This window comes from Sminthopsis crassicaudata, chromosome 3 (assembly GCF_048593235.1).
Source record: "Sminthopsis crassicaudata isolate SCR6 chromosome 3, ASM4859323v1, whole genome shotgun sequence".
In the NCBI taxonomy this organism is placed as follows: domain Eukaryota; kingdom Metazoa; phylum Chordata; class Mammalia; order Dasyuromorphia; family Dasyuridae; genus Sminthopsis; species Sminthopsis crassicaudata.
Genome location: NC_133619.1, coordinates 7658429 through 7677710, shown reverse-complemented (window position 1 = coordinate 7677710; position 19282 = coordinate 7658429). Strand labels below are relative to the sequence as shown.

Genomic DNA, 19282 nt, shown 5'->3' with positions numbered 1-19282 from the left:
CAACAACAACAAAACCTTTAAGTGTCATTATTCCCATTTTACAAATGAGAAAACTGAGACTTGGATAATTCAAATAACTTGCCTAGGCTTCCACATCTAAGTGTCACAGAGAGAATTTGAATCCAGGACTTCTAGTGTCTCCATCCATTTCTCTATCCACACAACCAAAACGACCAGCATTCTGGAAAATAGCTATTTCTAGGGCTTGTCTGAACAATTAAACAGAAGATTCAATATTTAAACAGGAAACAGTAGGGGAGGTTGTTGGGGGTTGGAGCAGTGAAGAACCTGACTTGGAACTCCGACTTGGGCAGGTTGAGGGTACAGGACAGGATGTACTTCTCAGTAACAATCCAATTAAAAAGACAATTTATGTTTACCATTTCCCTTCAGGTAGTAATCTGCTGACAGGATACTCTTTCTCCTGAGTAAATAGGGGGAAAGCATTTAGGTGGGATCGAGGTGACTCACCAGCCTTGCTGGGCGGCTTAACAGCATCGCACCCGGGCTTACAAGACTCCAAAGAACATAGGAGGAGGTCCCACATTGCCAGCCAGGTCAGGAGTTGAAGCTGTTATTGGTGTGACTTTTTCCAGGATGCCTGGGGACAGAGGAAATTAAAAGTTGCTAAAGCCCAGACTGCTGCACAGGGAGTAAAATACAAGAGGAAGACATGCTCCCCCTTCTCCTGGCCAGTGGAGAGTTGAATGAATTAATTCCAAAACCAGAGCTCTTCCCAGGATTCCATTCTTCATCTATAAAGCTTCCACAGCTGAATGTGCCATGTGATTCCATAAGTCTGGCAAATCAGTAGCCAAGCTATATTGATTCTCTAGGTCCCTATCATCCCACTCAGCCAGCCTCTACCCCCCTCTCACTTAGATGATAAAAGTATGGTAGAAGTAGGATTTTTTTGGGGGGGAAGGGGAAGTTTTATTTTATATTAACTATTTCTCAATTACATGTAAAAAAATTAACACTGATTTTAAAATGTAAAAAGTATTTTATTTATCCAAGTACATGGAAAGATCATTTTCAATATTCATTTTTATAAGATTTCAAGTTCCAAATTTTTCTCCCTCCCTCACTTTCTTCTCTCCCCCTCCATGAGTTTGTAAGCAAGCTGACGCAGATTATACGTGTGCATTCCTATTAAATTCATGTCCACATTAGTCATGTTGTGAAAAAAGAACCAGAATAAAAGGGAAAAACCACAGGAAGGAAAAAACAAAACAAAAAAGTGAAAATAGTATGTGCTATGATCCACCTTCAGACTCCATAGTTCTTTCTCTAGATGCATTTTTCATCATGAGTTTTTTGGAATTGTCTTGTGCTGCTACAATGACCTAAAGCTATCATCATCGATCATAACACAATGTTGCTATATATTGTATAAACTGAATACAATGTGTTGCAATGCAATATATATTGTATACAATTGTGTATTGTGTTGCATACAAATTTCCAGTTTTGCTCACTTTACTCAGCATCGGTTCATGTACATATTTCCAAGTTTTCATCATGAGTTCATCTTGGTTTATTGTGCTGCTAAAATGACCTAAGTCTATCATCATCAATCATAACCCAACGTTGCTGTATATTGTATAAACTGAATACAATATGTTGTAATATAATATATATTGTATACAATTGTGTATTGTGTTGTATACAAATCTCTGGTTTTGCTCACTTCACTCAGCATCGGTTCATGTAAATCTTTCCAAGTTTTCCTGAAATCCATCTGCTCATTTTTTTTATAGCACAATAATATTCCATCATTTTCATATATCACAACTTGCTTAGCCATTCCCCAATTGAAGGATATCCTCTTGATATTCAATTGTTTTGCCACCACAAAAAGAACTGCTATAATTTTTTTTTGTCTGTGTGGATCCTTTCCCCTTTTTTATGATGTATAGACCTAGTAGTGGTATTGCTAAATCAAAGAGTATGTAGAACTTCATAACTCTTTAGACATAGTTCTCCATTCTCAAGAGCATTCTAGTAAATAAGATTCATGTTATTTGCAGGGTCATTCTGGTAGTATTTAACAACTAGCTCTCTGAAAGAAAACAAAAAGTACTTATTACATATGTCTAAATTTAATTGGCTCCATTAACATCTCCCTTACTTTCTTAATTCTAAATTTAAAAAAATAAGCTAAGTTCTGATTTATAACATTTGCCAATTTCCAAGGTATAAACTCTCACAATAAACATTTAACAATCAACCTTCCTAAGTCACCTGAGCTGATTCCAGTAAAGTCTTAACCCTAGCACATACGCCTAAGTTTTGGTGTTTACTTTGTGAACATTTCTTCCTGTCCTTATCTATATATTTGTTGATTTCCACCTCATTCCATCTCCCTGCAGCCCACAAATTCCAGCTCCTTCAGGTTTTGAGTTTGGTTTTATTGGCTTGTTGGTGTCATGTTTTCTAGCTCCTACTATAGCAGTAGCACAAGTAGATGTTCAATCAATCCAAGTCGATAATGCCTCTAATGATACTAATCAGACTGGACCCAAGGATACATGCCTTTTCATGCTGCAGTATTTGTGTATATCTTCCATGAAGTGCTTCCAAGAGAGTACAACCAGAATAGGGGAAGGGGGAAAAGGGAAAGGTTTTCCCTAGACCTCTCTATAGGGCAGATGGCTCCCAAGAACACATATAGACTTTCCATCAGTTATCGCTTATTTTCACTCCATCACCAGACTACTTTCTCTTCTAGACATCTTCAGAGTGGCAATGTCATCTCCATTACTATTCTCAGATATTTCATTTTTCCTGTGTATGGGGAATGGGCATGGGATAAGCACTTACATTATGCCTTCCACATTCTAGATACTGGGCTAAGCACTTTACAAATATTACTTTATTTGATCCTCCCAACAACCCTAGATGGTAGGTGCTATTATTATTCCCATTTTCCAGTACAGGAAACTGGACCAAAGAAAGCATTTTTTAAAAATCTAATAATATTTCATTTTCCCCCAGTTACATGTAAAGACAATTTTCAACAGTTTTGAAAGATTTTGAGTTCCAAATTTTTTTCTCCTTCCTTCCTCTCCCCTCCTCCCAAGAAGCAAGTAATTTGATGATAGAAGTTATACAGTGCATATTTCCATATGAGCTACATCGTAAAAGAAGAAACCAAACAAAAAGAAAGAACCACAAAAACAAAAAAAAAAACACACACACACACACACACACAAAAACAAAAACTGCATTCAGAGCTATCGCTTCTTTCTCTGGATATGAATAGCATTTTCCCACATGAGTCCTTTGGAATTGTCTCGATCACTGTATTCCTCAAAAGAGCTAAATTAATCATAGTTGATCGTCAAAGAGAAGTGAAGTGACTTAACCGGAATTAAGTAGCTAGTAAGAGTCTGAGGCTAGAGTTGTATGCTTTCATGGGTGTTAGGACTCAGCTTACTCACACCCACTGGGCATCTCTCCATTGCCCTTTGAATGACCTGAGACTCTTATTCTTCCAGGATTTGGTAATCCGTGACTCACAGCTATACAGTATTACTAAAGAATACTGGTGTTAAAAGATGGACTTTTTTCTAAAGAAAAAGCTTGGAATTATAAAACCACTTCACACTTTCCCAAATATGACCCATCCAGTTTTCTTCCTATTCAGTCTTAAAGTCATTTCATCATCTGTTCATAGGCTTGTCTAATCCAATTAATGTCCATCCAATTGAGTATCATAATATGGATAACATACATTCTTCATCCACTGGGTGGTTTTCCATGTGGATGATTAAACTAAATTGTTTTGGTTGAATATGGATCTTATTTAAGGGATCCCGCCATGTCCATAGAGTGTGACAATTAGCAAAATGCCATCACAGAAAATTTCCATCACCCGAAGTGGTACTTCCATATGGATATTATATTGAGGTCATTCATGACAATTACTCTGCACAAAGAAACAACAGAGCCCTTCCCAAGCCATATTCAGTGGTTGTATTTCAACCCATCTAAAATGGTCAGAAAAGGCATCATGAAAAAAAAAAATGATCTCAACAATAGAAAACAGACTGGAACATGAGAGGAAATATGGCTTAATAAAGAGTGCTAGTCCTACAGTCAGGAAGACCTTGTCATCCCCTTCTCCATAAATTCTAACGACTCCTCATTTCCTCAAAGATCAAAAGTACAACCCACTGTTTGAACCTTCCTCCCCTAGATACATAACTCCAGGAAAATCCCTCAACTTTTCTAAACCTCAGGAATTCAAGGACTCCTCAACTTAGTAATAGTGGGATTGGGAACCACCAGAGGACTGAGAACTGGGGTTCCAAAGTCACAGATCGTTGCTCTATTTCCAATCATCTGGCCAGGAAAGTTAGGACAGGAAAGAGAATGATTGTAAGTAGAAAAACAAATGCCTCTATCCTAAGTCTAAATGCAGAATTAATTGTCTGGTCAAATCAGCTACTCCGGAATCCCAGGACAGCTTTTATTCATTTCCAAGTCTCTTCTGGTTTATAAGCCTATGTTTCATCCCACCCTTTGCAAATATCTGCTTTCCCCACCCGAGTTATCCTGCCTAGACATTATTGCTTCCTGCTTAGTCTGCTTCCAGGTATTAATGCGTCTATTACTGTCTTTTTTTCAGTGTCTGCTTTCCTCTATAGATCATCACATATGTAATGAATGTCCTTCATAATATTTCTTGGAGGAGATACATGAGAAAGTATTGAAAAGGGACTAAGCTAATGAAATGCTCTTGCAATTGAACATCAGAAGCCAAATCCTGGTGAACTACTTAGATACCGGTTCCAATAGGAGGTTTTCCCTGATGATCCCATTATTTAGGTTCTTCTTCTCTTGAAATTCCTTGGTATTTCATGCCCTCTTTCTCCCCACCCAGTCTCCCAGTTAAGTTAAGGCAACTTAACCTTTTCAGCTCTGGAACTCCCAAATGACATGTAGACTGTCCAGATTGAAGGGTGGGAGGATGACATGGTCCATCTCAGCTACCTGGCTCCAGTCAACTTTATTGTATCTTCCCTGCTGTCACAATGTGGTGTGACCCACTGAACTATTCTCTCTGATTTCTCAGTCTGAAAGGATTATTGACCCAATCACACCATGTTAATTCCACTACTGTTCCTTTATATTTTCATATTCCATGGACTCTTACCCAAGTGGATCAAATGACACATCTCAGTAACTGGGTTATAAATTTGTTTTATGTTGCTCCCTGAAAGAATCCTCAGAATACCTCCAGGACATCTCTAGCAGGTCAGTGAGAGTGCCATATATCTTAAACTATAGCATTAGTTTATTTTGGAAGCTTCTCAATCCATGTTGTTTGAAAATTGCTTGTTTGGTACAGTGTGGGATGTCAAAACCAGTATTAAATTATAGACATACTAATATTTTATTGGAAGAGCCACGGTTTTTGTCTGTCTATTCTAAAAACAATTTGGATCTATACAAACTGAAAAAGTGATTAACATGTGCAGACCCTTTTATCCAGAGATTCAATTTCTAGGTATATTCCCCAAGAAGGTCAATGATAGCAAGAGAGAATCGATATAATCAAAATATTTGTAGTATACATTTACTTTTTGTAATAAAATGAAAAACAAACCCACTCTAGAGAGTCATTGATTGTAGATAGTCATAAACAAATTGGTATATATGAATGTGTTTGAATATTACATTATACATTATAAATTATAATTATGAATGGTGAATACAGAGAATCCTTAGAAAAATTATGTGAACCGAGGAAAAGCGAAGAAAGCAGAAAAAAAGAAAACAATATTCACAATGAGTACAATATATAAACAGGAAGAATAAGAGCAGAAAAGCGTTATAATTGAATGTTGCAAAATCCAAAGAAGAGATATGAGAAGGAATTACTTTTTTCTGCAGAAGTGGGGGAGAGGGGATTATGGAGTGGAATGTCATATAGAATGGACCTTTTCAATATCTTGTTTTCCCACTCCTCTTTAATTCTTTGTTATGAGATGTTAGGGATATATAGTGATATAAAAATAAAAATTAAAAATCATTTAAAAATAGGAATGAACATTATATCTGGGAAGTTATGAATAGTGTGTTCTGTCTTAAATGATGCAATTTATTTTATTGAATTATCATCATCATTATTGTTAGTTATTAATGATAATAGCATCAAAAATGCTTTCTTTAGCATTAGTATTATTTCATGATTTGTATTGTAGTAGAGCTTAGCCTTCCTTGGGTTCTATCACCCTTGAAGAATGGCCTTCATGTGCAGGCTTGGAACACATCTTGCTTAAATCATACCAATGCTTTGTCCCAGTATGGCAATGTAGAGGGAGATCTGGCTTTGGAGATGAAGAAATTGGGTTCCCAAATCCCCACTTCTGCTCTGTACCTAGTTTTATTTTTTTCCATTTTTAATATATGAAATAAAACAAGCATTTCCATAATATAATACAATAAAAAGATGATTGCATATGGAACTGTAAATTTACTATGTATGACTTGCTGTTCCTTTCAAATATACAACAAAATTATCTGTAACAAGTTACTTTATTTCTCTTGGCCTGTTTTCTCGTCTGCAAAGTGAGGAGCTTGGACTTCTGGCCCTGTTGTAAGACTGTCACCTCCATAATTAGAGACAGACCTTGTTTGTCAATGAAACCAAACACTCAGAGGTGGGAAGAAAACCCAAACACCTTTTAATCAGAAAGTCAAAAGAAGACTTTTGTAAAAATCCAATCATTTTATGTTTTGTTTTTTTTTTTTTTTTTTTTTTTTTTTTTTTTTTTTAGGCTGGGGTTGAGTGACTTGCCCAGGGTCACACAGCTAGGAAATGTTAAGTGTATGAGATCACATTTGAACTCGGGTCCTCCTGAATTCAAGGCTGGTGTTCTATCCACTGTGCCACCTAGCTGCCCCAAAATCCAATCATTTTAGATGCCTTTGAACTGAATTGAAATAAGGAGATGAATCTGATTTGATTGAGAAAATTTATTCAAGCCTGTGGATCATCTAGAAAATGGCAGCTAGTTGGGAACCTAGAAATTTGAGCATCTGCTAGAAGCCAGAAGAGAGAACCCAGGTATCTAAGAAGACTTTGCTTGGAAGAGGGAAGGGAAAGCACCTCAAGCCGGTGCTCATCTTCAGTCTCAGTCTCGGGGTCCCCCTGACTTGGGCAGGGGACATCATTATGAGCTGGGAAGGGTCCAAAGAGTTGCGGCTCTATCATTGCTTCCTGAGACACACATCCCCAGGATGGCAATGGTAGCAAATGCCAATGTCTTCATGGGTAGCTCAGAAAAGATAGGATTCTGTAAGGAAAAGCAGCTGCAAAGGCCTAGCAAGGGTCCAGAAAAAACCGTAAGATGCTGAAAGGGAATTTTTCAAGTACGCCATAGACAGGAAGAAAAAACCTGGAAAAAACCTGGAACATTTTCTCCACTGGAACTTCCTTTCACTGAATTCTGTACCTATGAGGGAGAGAGTGTGCCATAGACTTGGGAGATCAGTCTGCACTCACTACACCATCTTAGTAAATATTCCTTTCTAAAAGATTCCCCCGAAGACTTTTTCATGGTTAACTTAGTGGGAAGCATGCCACAGAACAGATAGGAATGTTGGTCCTGCTTGCCCCTGCCCAGCTCAGTCTGCACCTAGAATACAATACCCAGCTGTGGGTCTGGCACTTCAAGAAGGGTGTCACAAGCTGGAGACTACACAGAGGAGGATGATTGTGGCGATGGAGCTGGAAGCTCAGCAAACGGAAGAATCACTAGATTATCCTTATGTCCTGGGGAAGAGCATATTTAGTATTAGTATTGGAAAGGTTGTCACATGGGAAATGGAGACGACTTGTACTTTTCCCACTAGAGAGAAGAACTAGAGACGATATTTTAAGCACTTCTTGAAAGCTGGGACCCCTGAAACAATATTCTCCCCCCTTCTGGCTCAGCTGCTTTCTACCCAATCCAATCAGTATTTAGACTGTTAGCTTCTTGCACAGAGAGGCTATCTTGTATCTGTCTTTTGCCTGATTCCTGGCACATAGTTGGCACTTAATTAATGTTTAAGCACTTACTATGCTGGGACAACTAGATGGCACAGTGGATAGAGCACCAGTCCTGGAAGCAGGAGGATCTGGGTTCAAAAAACTTAACTAACTTAACTAATGACCCCTGACAAGTCACTTACACAAAAAACTTAACTAACGACCCCTTAGTCACTTACATCCCAAATGCCTCCCACAAACAAAAAAAAGGGGGAGCACTGTGTGCGAGCCACTGTGGTCTGCCCTGAGAATACAAGAACAAAGCTTCCCTAAAGGACCTTACTTCTACTTGTCTACCACTTCCCAGTAAGTCTGGGGCTATTCAGCATCACACAGGAGGATGGGTGGGAGAAGGATGCCCAAGTTTCACATGAGCTCCTCCTCCCAAAGGTGGCTCCTCGGTCTCTCTGGGAAGCTTGCCCCGAGGAGCAAACCCATCCTAAATTTGCTTGCTTCTTATGGATTGGGCTGAGATCTGAGCTGGGGTCCAGGCTGGTGTGGTTTGCCACCCTATCCTAAGCCATCCCTCAAGGGGAGAACACAAACTCAGTCATCACTCCCTGGTTCCAAACAAATGCAAGAAGAATTGAATGTGACCTTCTGGGGCTACCTGGTATTGACGTGCCTCTACCCTCATGCAAATGGGAGAAGATGGAGGATCCGCCTCTGCCTCCAGCTGAGCAAGAAACCTTTGGCCCAACCGTTCTCCTTCTTGGAACCCTGGGCTCTACTGCCAGTCTACCTGGGAGTAATGGAGCAAAGGAGGTACAGGTGCTTCTGGCTCATTTTTCATCTTCAAATTCAAACTTTGCTCTCAAAAGAACCCAAGTAAGAGCAATGGTAACACTCACTGTCCACACCACAACAGAGATCGCTTCCAATATCACCACAGCCCACGTCCCGCCTCTTTGCCTTTGCTGTCCCTCACCTGTCCCTCTTACAGCCCTTTTAAGCTCAGTTCAATGAGCACCTTTTGCAAGAGGTCTTTCCAGCTGCCTCAAAGCAATTTTGTTAGCACTTACTTATTTTCAAGTGTTTCCCTCCAGTAGAATGTAAGCAAGAGTTGTCATTTTTGTAGCCCCAGCTCCTAGTGGGTGTCTGAATTCAAGCTTGTTTATTAGATTCCCTTTTATGAATGGCAAAACTGAGGACCTGAGAGAGGGAAGCACCCGAGGCTGGATTCTACTGGCCCCAAGTCCTTGACTACAGATAGCTGAGAGAGCAGGGGAGCAGCAGCAACAGTCCATGCAATTGGGAAGGCTACAGATGGGAGAACCCTCAAGCTGGAAGGGAGGAGGCTAACCCAGATCTGTTCATCAGCCCCCTGGAGGTAAGTGCAGGTGTTTGACGCTGGCCTGTGGACAAAAGGCAAACTGGCTCACATGAGATCCCATCTCCAGCTCTTTGCTTTTCCACGGAGGGAACTCTGACAACTTCCAGCCAAGGGAGATTGCTGACCTTTCTGAACAGCTCCTGACATGGAGATTAAAGGAAGGAGGAAAGGAAAGAAGCCCCTCAGCCTTCCTCCTTCTCTCATCCTGAAGCACTGGGGGGCACCTGGGGCTTCCAAGCTTCTCAGGTCAAGGGCCACCTGGACAGGTCATCAGCAGTGGCCCCCTAAACCTATGGTCACCTGACTAGGCCATCAGCAATGGGCCTCCCCAACCTATGGTCACCTGACTGGGCCATCAGCAGTGCCCCTCAACTTGTGGTCACCTAACCAGGCCATCAGCAATGCCCCCTGACCTGTGATCACCTGGCCCAACCATCAGCATTCTCCACCTCCCCTGCCAGTTAGCTTGAATCCAGGTCTCAGGGAAGGCGAGCCCTCTCAGGTCAAGAAGCTAATTCTCTTCTGTTTCATTTGGGATTCTGATGAAAGCTTGACAGCCATAAAGCCCATCATTTGCATGACCTTGTTTGACCTTCGCAGCCTCCTTGGGAGGTCATTAAGGCGGGGATAATTTGTCTCATTTGTGTAGAGGAAGTGCCATGAGGTCCAAGCTCCAGACTGGAAGGGAGCTCATCCCATCACTTTAGAGGGGAGGAAACTGAGGCACATAGAAATGTGGCACCTCATATGAATATTGTGGAATATTATTTTCTGTAAGAAATGACCAGCCGGGGGATTTCAGAGAGGCCTGGAGAGACTGACAGGAACTGATGCTGAGTGAAATGAGCAGGACCAGGAGATCATTATATACTTCAACAACAATACTACATGAGTATCAATTCTGATGGACGTGGCCATTTTCAACAATGAGATGAACCAAATCAGTTCCAATGGAGCCATAATGAACTGAAGCAGCTACACCCAGCGAAAGAACTCTGGGAGATGACTATGAACCACTACAGAGAATTCCCAATCCCTCTAATTTTGTCCATCTGCATTTTGGATTTCCTTCACAGGCTAATTGTCCACTATTTCAAAGTCCGATTCTTTTTGTTCAGCAAAACAACTGTTTGGACATGTAGACATATGTTGTATTTAATTTATACTTTAACATATTTAACATGTATTGGTCAACCTGCTATCTGTGGGGGGAGAGGAGGGGAAAAGTTGGAACAGAAAGTTTGGCAATTGTCAATGCTGAAAAATTACCCATGCATATGTCTAGTAAATAAAAAGCTACTAAAAAAAAAAAAAAGAAGAAGAAGAAGAAAAGAAAAGAAATGTGGCACCTTTTCCTGAGGGCCCACACTGAATCCTGGGGCTACAGCTGGCAAAGACTTCAGGGCCAGTCTGGGGCCCAGAGAACTTGTAATTTGTCAGTGAGGGAAGAGGAGGTGTAAGGAGAGGAGAGGAAAAGTGAAGGGAGCATGCATTTATTAAGTGCCTACTGTGTACCAGTCTTTGTGCTAAGTACTTTACAAATAGTCTCCCATTTGGAGAGGTGGTACAGGACATTAACCTAGATCAGCAGATGTGGGATTAGGAATTTTTGATTGAGAGTTCACTTTTCTAATTGAGAAACTGAGTCCCAGGGCAACGGCTCCAGGTCTCACAAGTACTAAGTGGCAGCCAGTCTGCCTGTCCTCGGCCCCTTCCACCAGACCACCATGCCCTTCTCTCTGAGCATGCCCAAGCAGGCAGGCATGAGAAGAAGCTTGCAGGACAGGGCCCCTCAGCCGGCTTGCATTTGCTTGCCCAGCCAGGTTTTGAAGGTTCTCCCCAGGAGCTACTATGGACTGGCCTGTCCCAAGTCAGAAATCCCAAAAGCTTTTCTCTGGCTGTCAGGGAAAAGGAAGGCAGCTGGGCCTGCTCATCTCCCACAAGGCCCCGGCTTCCCTGCTTCTGGCCAGAGGGCTGCAGGAGGCCTGAGAAGATGGGATCCGGCCAGGGAGAGAGGCCCCCACTTCTTTCCCACTTCTACCCATCCTGAAAAGAGCTCCAGGGAAGCCCAGGGAAATGCTCCCTGCATTTCCAGGATGGCGATCTGGGATCTTGGGAAGCTGGAGGCCAAATGTGGGCCCTGCCAAGTTTGCTGCCCCACCCCGAAACATTCAGGGGTGTTGGGGAGTGGGAGGGCGCCTCTAAGCCAGGTGGGCCTCTCTGTGGCTTCCAGCCCATGGCCACGCTGTAGGAAAGTCCGCTCTTCAGTCCCTTGATAGCAGGCTGGGGGGAGATCTGATCAGACCCATCACAAGGGCTGCTGTGTCCTGGAAGGTGCAGAACCTCCAAGCTCTCAGCCTTATAAGGAGAGAGAGACACGTCCTGGCCAAGTCTGGACTGGACAGCACGAACATACTGTAGCTTTCCACTCGGATGAGGGAGGCTGTCCTGAATGTCCTCCTTGTTTGAGAGCCTTTGCCGGCTGCCCCTCCCCTCCATCCCCACCCCTCTGCTGCCAGCCAAGTCCCGGGCCCTCTGTGAGCAGCCTCGGCCGCCAGCCAGCTAGCCGGGAGCTCCCGTCTCCCGAGACCCACTGCTCAAGTGCTGGCTGTGGTGGATGGTGGCTGACTACTGCCGGGGCTGCCCACTGCCTCCCCACCCCTTTCCGGAGCGGCCCAGCTCTGAGCCTGCTTTGTGCAGACCTCCACCCCGGGCCCACCTTGGGCACCCCAGATTGGGAGAGGCTGGGAGTGGGTAGTGAAGGAGACCAGGTCACCAGAGGGAAATGGGCCAACCCATCACTTCTCAAGGCCTCCAGGTGGGACAAGGAGCAAACTCATGCCTTCTCAACTAATCTAGTCATGAATTTAGAAGCAAAGAGATCCAGGAAAGGAACACAGGGCAGCCATAGCCTTTTAGCTAAGGAAAAGACAGTCATAAAGGTAAATAGACTTCTCTGATGTTCTTTTAGCCAGATGCTGCCTATTTCCATTGTAATTCGGAGCTCTAGACTTAGAGCCACAGATTGTCAGAGCTGGATCTTAGGGCTCTCATTTGACGGGCAGAAAAACTGAGGCTCAGAAAAAGGAGATGGTTTGCCCTTAAGTGGCGTTGGCAAAGCCAGGACTAGGGCTCCAGGGGCCTTGCACCTCAGTGCCCTGGAAGAGCAATCATGGACAGAGCCCTAGAGCTTGGCAAAGCCAAAATTCTTGGGGTTGATGACCCACAGGGTTGATGACGCGCGATTTCTCTGACCACTGGAAAGGGAAGCCGGCTGATATGCGTGTGGCAATGTTTTTCAAGCGCACAAGAGGCTCCAGGGGGGGATTTGGGTGACTAGATGATTGGGCACCAGGTCAACATTCAACCAGATGGTCTCCTGTGATACATCTTCCCGAGTCCTTGGTCACCTGTGGTCACTGACCTTCAACCACAGGCAGGAGTCCTGGGGTCACCTAGAAATCTAGCTGTCACCTCAAGTAGCATGGAGCTGAACCGGGGCAATGTCACTGCAGAAGAGCAAGAGAGGGAATGTTTATAGCTGCCATCAAGCCATCATTTAAACGCCTCCTGGGGCTATTGGGCAGCCTCTGGGCATACAGACACCAAGAATGAGAGTCCCTGTCCCCCAAGAAATCGGATTCTATTACAAAAAGCAACACAAACATAATATATTTTACAAATATTATATTTAATATATTAATATATATTTCTTATATAAATTATGTATATGTCTTATATATTAATTATATATTATATATAAATATAATATATTTAACAAATATATATTAACAGAGCCTGCATTTAACCAGGTACATGCAAAATAGATGATGAGGGAAGGAGCTAGAAGTTAAAAGGAACAAGGAAAGACTTTTAATTTTAGGTTTTTGTTTTTTTTTTTTTTTTATATTGAAGGAAAAGATGGATTCTGTAAGGGGAGAATGAGGCAGGGTTCCTTCTAGGGATGGGGAGTGACTAGTACAGAGACCAAAAGTGCCCAGTGGGGGGCTTTGTGTGCAGATGGGGGGGAGGTCACTTTATAACACTTTAAAATTTATAAGATTAAAGGTTTCCTATGCAATGTGAGAAGGTGTGAGCCATAATATGTAGAGGGCCAACCTCAGAAATGGGAAGTACTGGATTCAAGTTCTGCTAAGGCACATGTCTACCATGTGACCTGGTACTAATCAGTTCATTTATCATTGTCCTCAGGCTCATCCTGAGGAATATAAGTCACAGCTGGCTTATAAATCTGGCCTGGTTGAGGGTGGGGAGAAATTGTCTCTTTCCCCCCAGCAGTTCCCTTCCAGGTGCTAAACTAGAGTTCCTCTACCACCCCACTAGCTCCTTCCTTGAATACTTCATATCATATTGGTTTGCCAATCCCTACGCTGGCCCAGAGGTGTGTCTGATTCTTTCAGCCAATCACAAGACATTTTGGGGTATCATCCTCTGTCTTTATCCAATGATCAAAGCATGTTAAGCTTAGATAGACATAAACTATTTAAATTTTGCTCCAAACTCTGAATATAGAGTCCATTATCCTTGTGGACAAGCAATCCAGTGGTACAAATAGAGGAATTCAGAAATGATTTAGGATAGCTAGCAGTCATGTGGCACTTTAAGGATTTTTCTCACAACAATCCTTTGAGGAAGGTGCTACTATAATTATACCCATTTTTAGATAAGGAAACTGAGCCAGAGAAATTAAGTGACTTTCCCAGGTTCATGTAACTAGTCTGTGTTTGAAGCAGATCTATTCATTATTGGAAGATCTTTATTGAAATTTCCCATGAATCTGTGGTTGGCCATTTAACATTTTCATTGATAACTTGCCTGAAAGCATAGGAAACATATTTATGAAATCTGCAGATGACCGATCCACTGAATCGTTGATAATTTTTCAGAAGGCTTAGAAGACGAATTCATGAAATCTGCAGATGACTGATCCATTGGATGAATGAAAAGTCAGCAAAAAATCTGCACGGACTAGAATCACTGGTGGGATCAACCATTGGATTTAATGGAAGTAAATGTGAATTCCTATCCCTAAATCCCCCCCCTCAAAACAAACAAAAGCACGTATAAATAAGATTGAGGAAGTATGGGGAAATTATCCTGAATAAGAAAAAACAATTCCTGTGGTTTAAGTGCATTCTGAGGTTAATATGAGTCAATAGTACGAAACAGCGAGTGAGCTCGTGCCATCCAACACATTATGAGAGCTGCAGGGCTCAGAAGAAAGAAGGAGATAGTCTTTTGGGAGGTGATAGACCCTCAAAGGAAGTGAGAGTCACATTTTAGCTTATCGATATCTCTGTTCTTGATAAGCTACAAGTAGAAAACTATGGTCAGATATGGATGTCACATTTTAGGGAAGAATCGATAAGCTGGAAAGTCCTAGAGGCAAGCCGCTGGGATAGTGAGAAGCCTTGAGATCCTATCTCATCGCCACGGTCGGAAGGATTTCGAGGTGTTTGTTCTGGAGAAGAAGAGATTGGTGGAACACTGGAGAGATGTCTCTGAATATTGGAGGATTGTCAGTGGGGAAGAAGGAGACTTGGTCTGTTTAAGCTCAGTGGAGAAAATCAGGAGCAAACAAGAAATTTGGGAAGACACAATTTAATGTCAGGAAGAATTGGGAAAGATTGAGGCATGGAAGGTGTTGAGTTCCCTTTTACTTGGATATAATGACTTATCCTTGATATTATAGAGGGTGTCCTGCTAAGTGGTGCTGTGGTTAGAGGGCTGCAATGGGAGCCAGGAAAATCAGAGTGCAAATCCCAACTGATGGACAAACCGCCTATGTTTTCTCAGCCTCAGTTTCCTCATCTGTAAAATGCACATACTATCTCACTGACCTCATCGGTACCAACTAGAATAATATGGAAAGGGCTTTGCTAACTTTAATGTGCTTTATTAATATTAGCTAATCACCTTATTGTGGTCCCAGAGGCTCTCGTTCGGGTGTTCTGTGATTTGTGTGACTGTTTTATATGTTCTGATTGGAGGTGCCTCCCCAAGCTCAGAGGAAAACTGGAGACCGAGTCCTGGACAGATGCAAATGAAAAGCTTCTTTCTTCTCCCTGAGCAGCCACTGGGTGTGATGTCATAAGTTTCCACGTTGACCTTGTTGAGAGAGCTACAGAGTGGGCCTGTGCCAAACCACTTCCCTAAACCCACGAGCCTGCTCCTTTGGCCAGTGTCGGGTGGATCGGTCCTTGGCCACAGCAGCGGGAAGAGAAAAGAAAGCCCCCCATTTTCTCCTGCCCCAGCAGAGGTGCACAGATAAAGGGGAAGAATTAATAAGGCTCCTAATGGAGGCTGCCCTCGTAAATTAAGATGACTCTGGCAAACTTGCAGAAAGCCAGATTGTCTGTTTTCCAGTTTATTACCTGTGTTTAGATCACTGGCTTATAAATCTCTCTCAGGAATTCTGACACGGCAGTGAAATAACAGCAGGATGACACAGGCTGATGTCACCGGGGAAGCTCAGAATGTCCCTGGTGCCTACAGACAACTTTCCCAAGAACTCAGGTGAGTTCGTCATACTTTCTAGTCCTAGTTCCACAGACCAATAATTCACTGGTGAGCCAGTCACCAAGCCACTCAGTTCCTAATCCAGCTGCCACTGGTGGCAATAGGAAAAGTGGTCAACTTTTACCCGTGGGCTGTTTAAAGTCAGGGTATACTGTATGTATACCCACAGTAGCTAGAACACAGAAGGTGCTTAATAAATGCTTATTAACTTGCCATATTCTTCTAAATCTGAGTGGAGGACATGAACTGGGAGTCACGTCTCCAGTGGCGCCTCATTTTGACGTGATACTAACTGTGACTTTGTCATTTGATATCTGTCTGCCTCAGTTTTCTCATTTATTAAAAAAAATGATAATAACAGCACCTGCCTGCCAAGGCTGTATGAGAACATATATAATATATGTGTGCATGTATATGTATAGTACTTATATACACATGTATATGCTATTATAGTATAATATGCATGTATACACATATGAAGCTCTTTGAAAACCTTAAAGAAATATATAAATATTGGCTACTTTACATATATGCACACATACTGATGAACATAGAGAGATGATATAGAAACACAGAGACAGGAGAGAGAGAGAGAGAGAGAGAGAGAGAGAGAGAGAGAGAGAGAGAGAGAGAGAGAGAAAGAGACAGAGAGAGAGAGACAGAGAGAGAGAGAAGAAGAGAGAGAGAAAGAGAGAGAGGAGAGACAGAGACAGAGAGAGAGAGAAAGAGAGAGAGAAAGAGAGAGAGAGAGAGAGAGAGAGAGAGAGAAAGAGAGAGAGAGACAGAGAGAGAGAGAGAGAGAGAAAGAGACAGAGAGAGAGAGACAGAGAGAGAGAGAAGAAGAGAGAGAGAGAGAAAGAGACAGAGAGAGAGAGACAGAGACAGAGAGAGAGAGAAAGAGAGAGAGAAAGAGAGAGAGAGAGAGAGAGAGAGAAAGAGAGAGAGAGAGAGAGAGGCAGAGACAGAGAGAGACAGAGAGACAGAGACAGAGACAGAGACAGAGACAGAGAGACAGAGAAAGAGAAAGGAGAGAGAGACAGAGAAAGAGAAAGAAGAGAGAGAGAGAGACAGAGACAGAGAAAGAGAAAGAAGAGAGAGAGGAGAGACAGAGAGACAGAGAGAGAGAAAGAGAGACAGAGAGAGAGAGAGACAGAGAGAGAGAGAGAGAGAGAGAGAGAGAGAGAGAGAGAGAGAGAGAGAGAGAAAGAGAGAGACAGAGAGAGAGAGAGAGAGAGAGAGAGAGAGACAGAGAGAGAGGGGAGGCGGGAAAGTAAGATAGAACAAGAGGGAGAGCAAGAGAGAGGGAGAGAACTAACTGACCCAAACTAAAAGCTAATACAGGGATCATGAAGCACAGTGTAGCTATCTGGCCCACCAAGGGCCACTTCATGTCTTGGACTTCCTTAGTACAGTCTCTAACCAATGAAGCCAAGACAATCTCTAAAAAGTAAGAAAGATGCTGTCTTTTTAGCGCCATCATGATGATTGAAAGTGATAAACTATTGTTCATCCTCCAGGGAAATGATTACAATGATTTGATGCTGGTCAGTGACCAGCAGCAATTCTTTGAGTCTTTTCTCCAGCAAAAGGGTGGACTTGTCCTGTCTTGCCCTGTCTCCCATGGTGACCAAGCACACACACTGTGAGAAGGTCTTAGGGGTCTAATTTAGGGTCATAGACCAGGGTAATTTTCTGCACAAATCAACTGGCTGATAATTTGAATCTGTAATCTTGAACTCATTAGTACCAAATTCTAATCAATGAGTATTGAGAATCCAGAGACTCAGATCTATAGTGAGCACAGACTTCTACAACTCAAGAGACAGAGAGAACAAATAATGGTCCAAATTTTGAATCACATTCATGAGAGTTTATAAGTACCGTCATCAGCCCTCAAAACAAAATTATTAAAACACATTTGGATAGCGGTTAACATTTATTCCCCAAGCACTTTCTCATCTAAGATAGTCTTTCAAAATGGGTAAAATAGCTACTTCCAGAGGTGATATATACATATATAATATGGATATATGTGTGTGTGTGTGTGTATACACACCCACTGAGAAGACTTCAAGCTTCAGACTCCATCTTTGACCAGCCACGTGATAGCTCTCCTGCCTCCTTCACTTCTCCACCTAAAGGCCCATCCTGGGACCCTCCAGAGAGCTAGCTTGGACATTACAATTCACTAGACCTGGAATATAAGGATTGGATTCAAATCTGGTCTCCATTACTTAGCATCTGTGTGACTTTAATCAAAGCGTTTTACCTCTCTGAGCTTCAGCTATTTTATATTTGAGGAAATTGAGTCCCAGAGAAAATAAGCCAAAAGCTGAAAGCGCTATCTGACCTCATGGATGACTATCAGGAGCTCAAAGATCTTGACAGGTAAGAGTACTAGACTGAATCTGAATGAGATGAGGTGAGATCTTTCAAGACAGTTGTGAAAATCGAGTAAGGCTTCATCTACTTCAGAGTTCGAGTAGGCCTGAAGGACTCTGAAGTTCGAGCAAAGGGCATTGCCTTCCCCTCCTATGATATCATCTCCCTATTTCATCCAAATATGGGCAACTATGTACTTATTGGTCAAGTTCAATTTCATGGGTAGATCTCGCGTTTAGAATGTAAGACTCTCAGCCAATGAGGATGAGGGTCAGTGGTGGGAGGGGGCGTTTTGCGTTAGGGATTAAAGGGGCTGTCCTGCCCACAGGAGGTGCTTCCTCTCTTCAATTGTCTGCTCAAAGGGTGGGACGCCCTTCTCTCGAGAATGTACAATAAACTTTGCTTTCCTCTAGAGCTCTCTCCAGCTTTTTTTATTAAATGGTGACCCCCTCACCATTTCTGTACCACACAAATCTAATAGGATCATTAGAGATATGTGTAAAGTATTACACTTGGGCTCAAAAAAATCAACTTCATGTGTAGAAGGTGGAAGCGATTTGGTTAGAGAGAACTTCACATGAAAAATGTCTGGGAGTTAGTCATAATGGAACAAATTCATTGGAATGGGATGGCCAAAAAAGCCAAGGAGTGCTGGAACTCTGTCTTCCCAGAAATCAGCCGGAGTCAGGATAATCAAAAGTCTTTATTCTTGGTCAGGGGATTAGATCTAGCAATCTCCACCCCACTCTCTTCTCTCAAGGGCCATGAGAGTGAGTGCCTCAATTTCCTCCTCCTACTCTCCCCACACAAGTCACTTCCCCCTCTTTGTCCCACCAATCAAGTCAACACAGAACAGCTAGGGAGGGTCAACCTTCAAACAAGTTAATAGAGAACCGTCCAATTGGCAATTAGTCTCACGTGCTCCATTATCCAAGTGCATTTGCTCAGTTCTAGCCCTTTACAAAGGAGATCTTGGACTGGGT

At 42.5% G+C, this 19282-nt stretch overlaps 1 long non-coding RNA gene across 1 annotated transcript in view; it reads right to left on the bottom strand.

Moving 5' to 3' along the window:
• LOC141564786 (uncharacterized) overlaps positions 1-19282 on the bottom strand; it is a 67726-nt gene that overhangs the window by 11470 nt on the left and 36974 nt on the right. The window contains exon 3 of the long non-coding RNA XR_012488719.1: positions 472-601. This is a non-coding gene — a long non-coding RNA (uncharacterized LOC141564786). The remainder of the gene's footprint in view (positions 1-471; positions 602-19282) is intronic.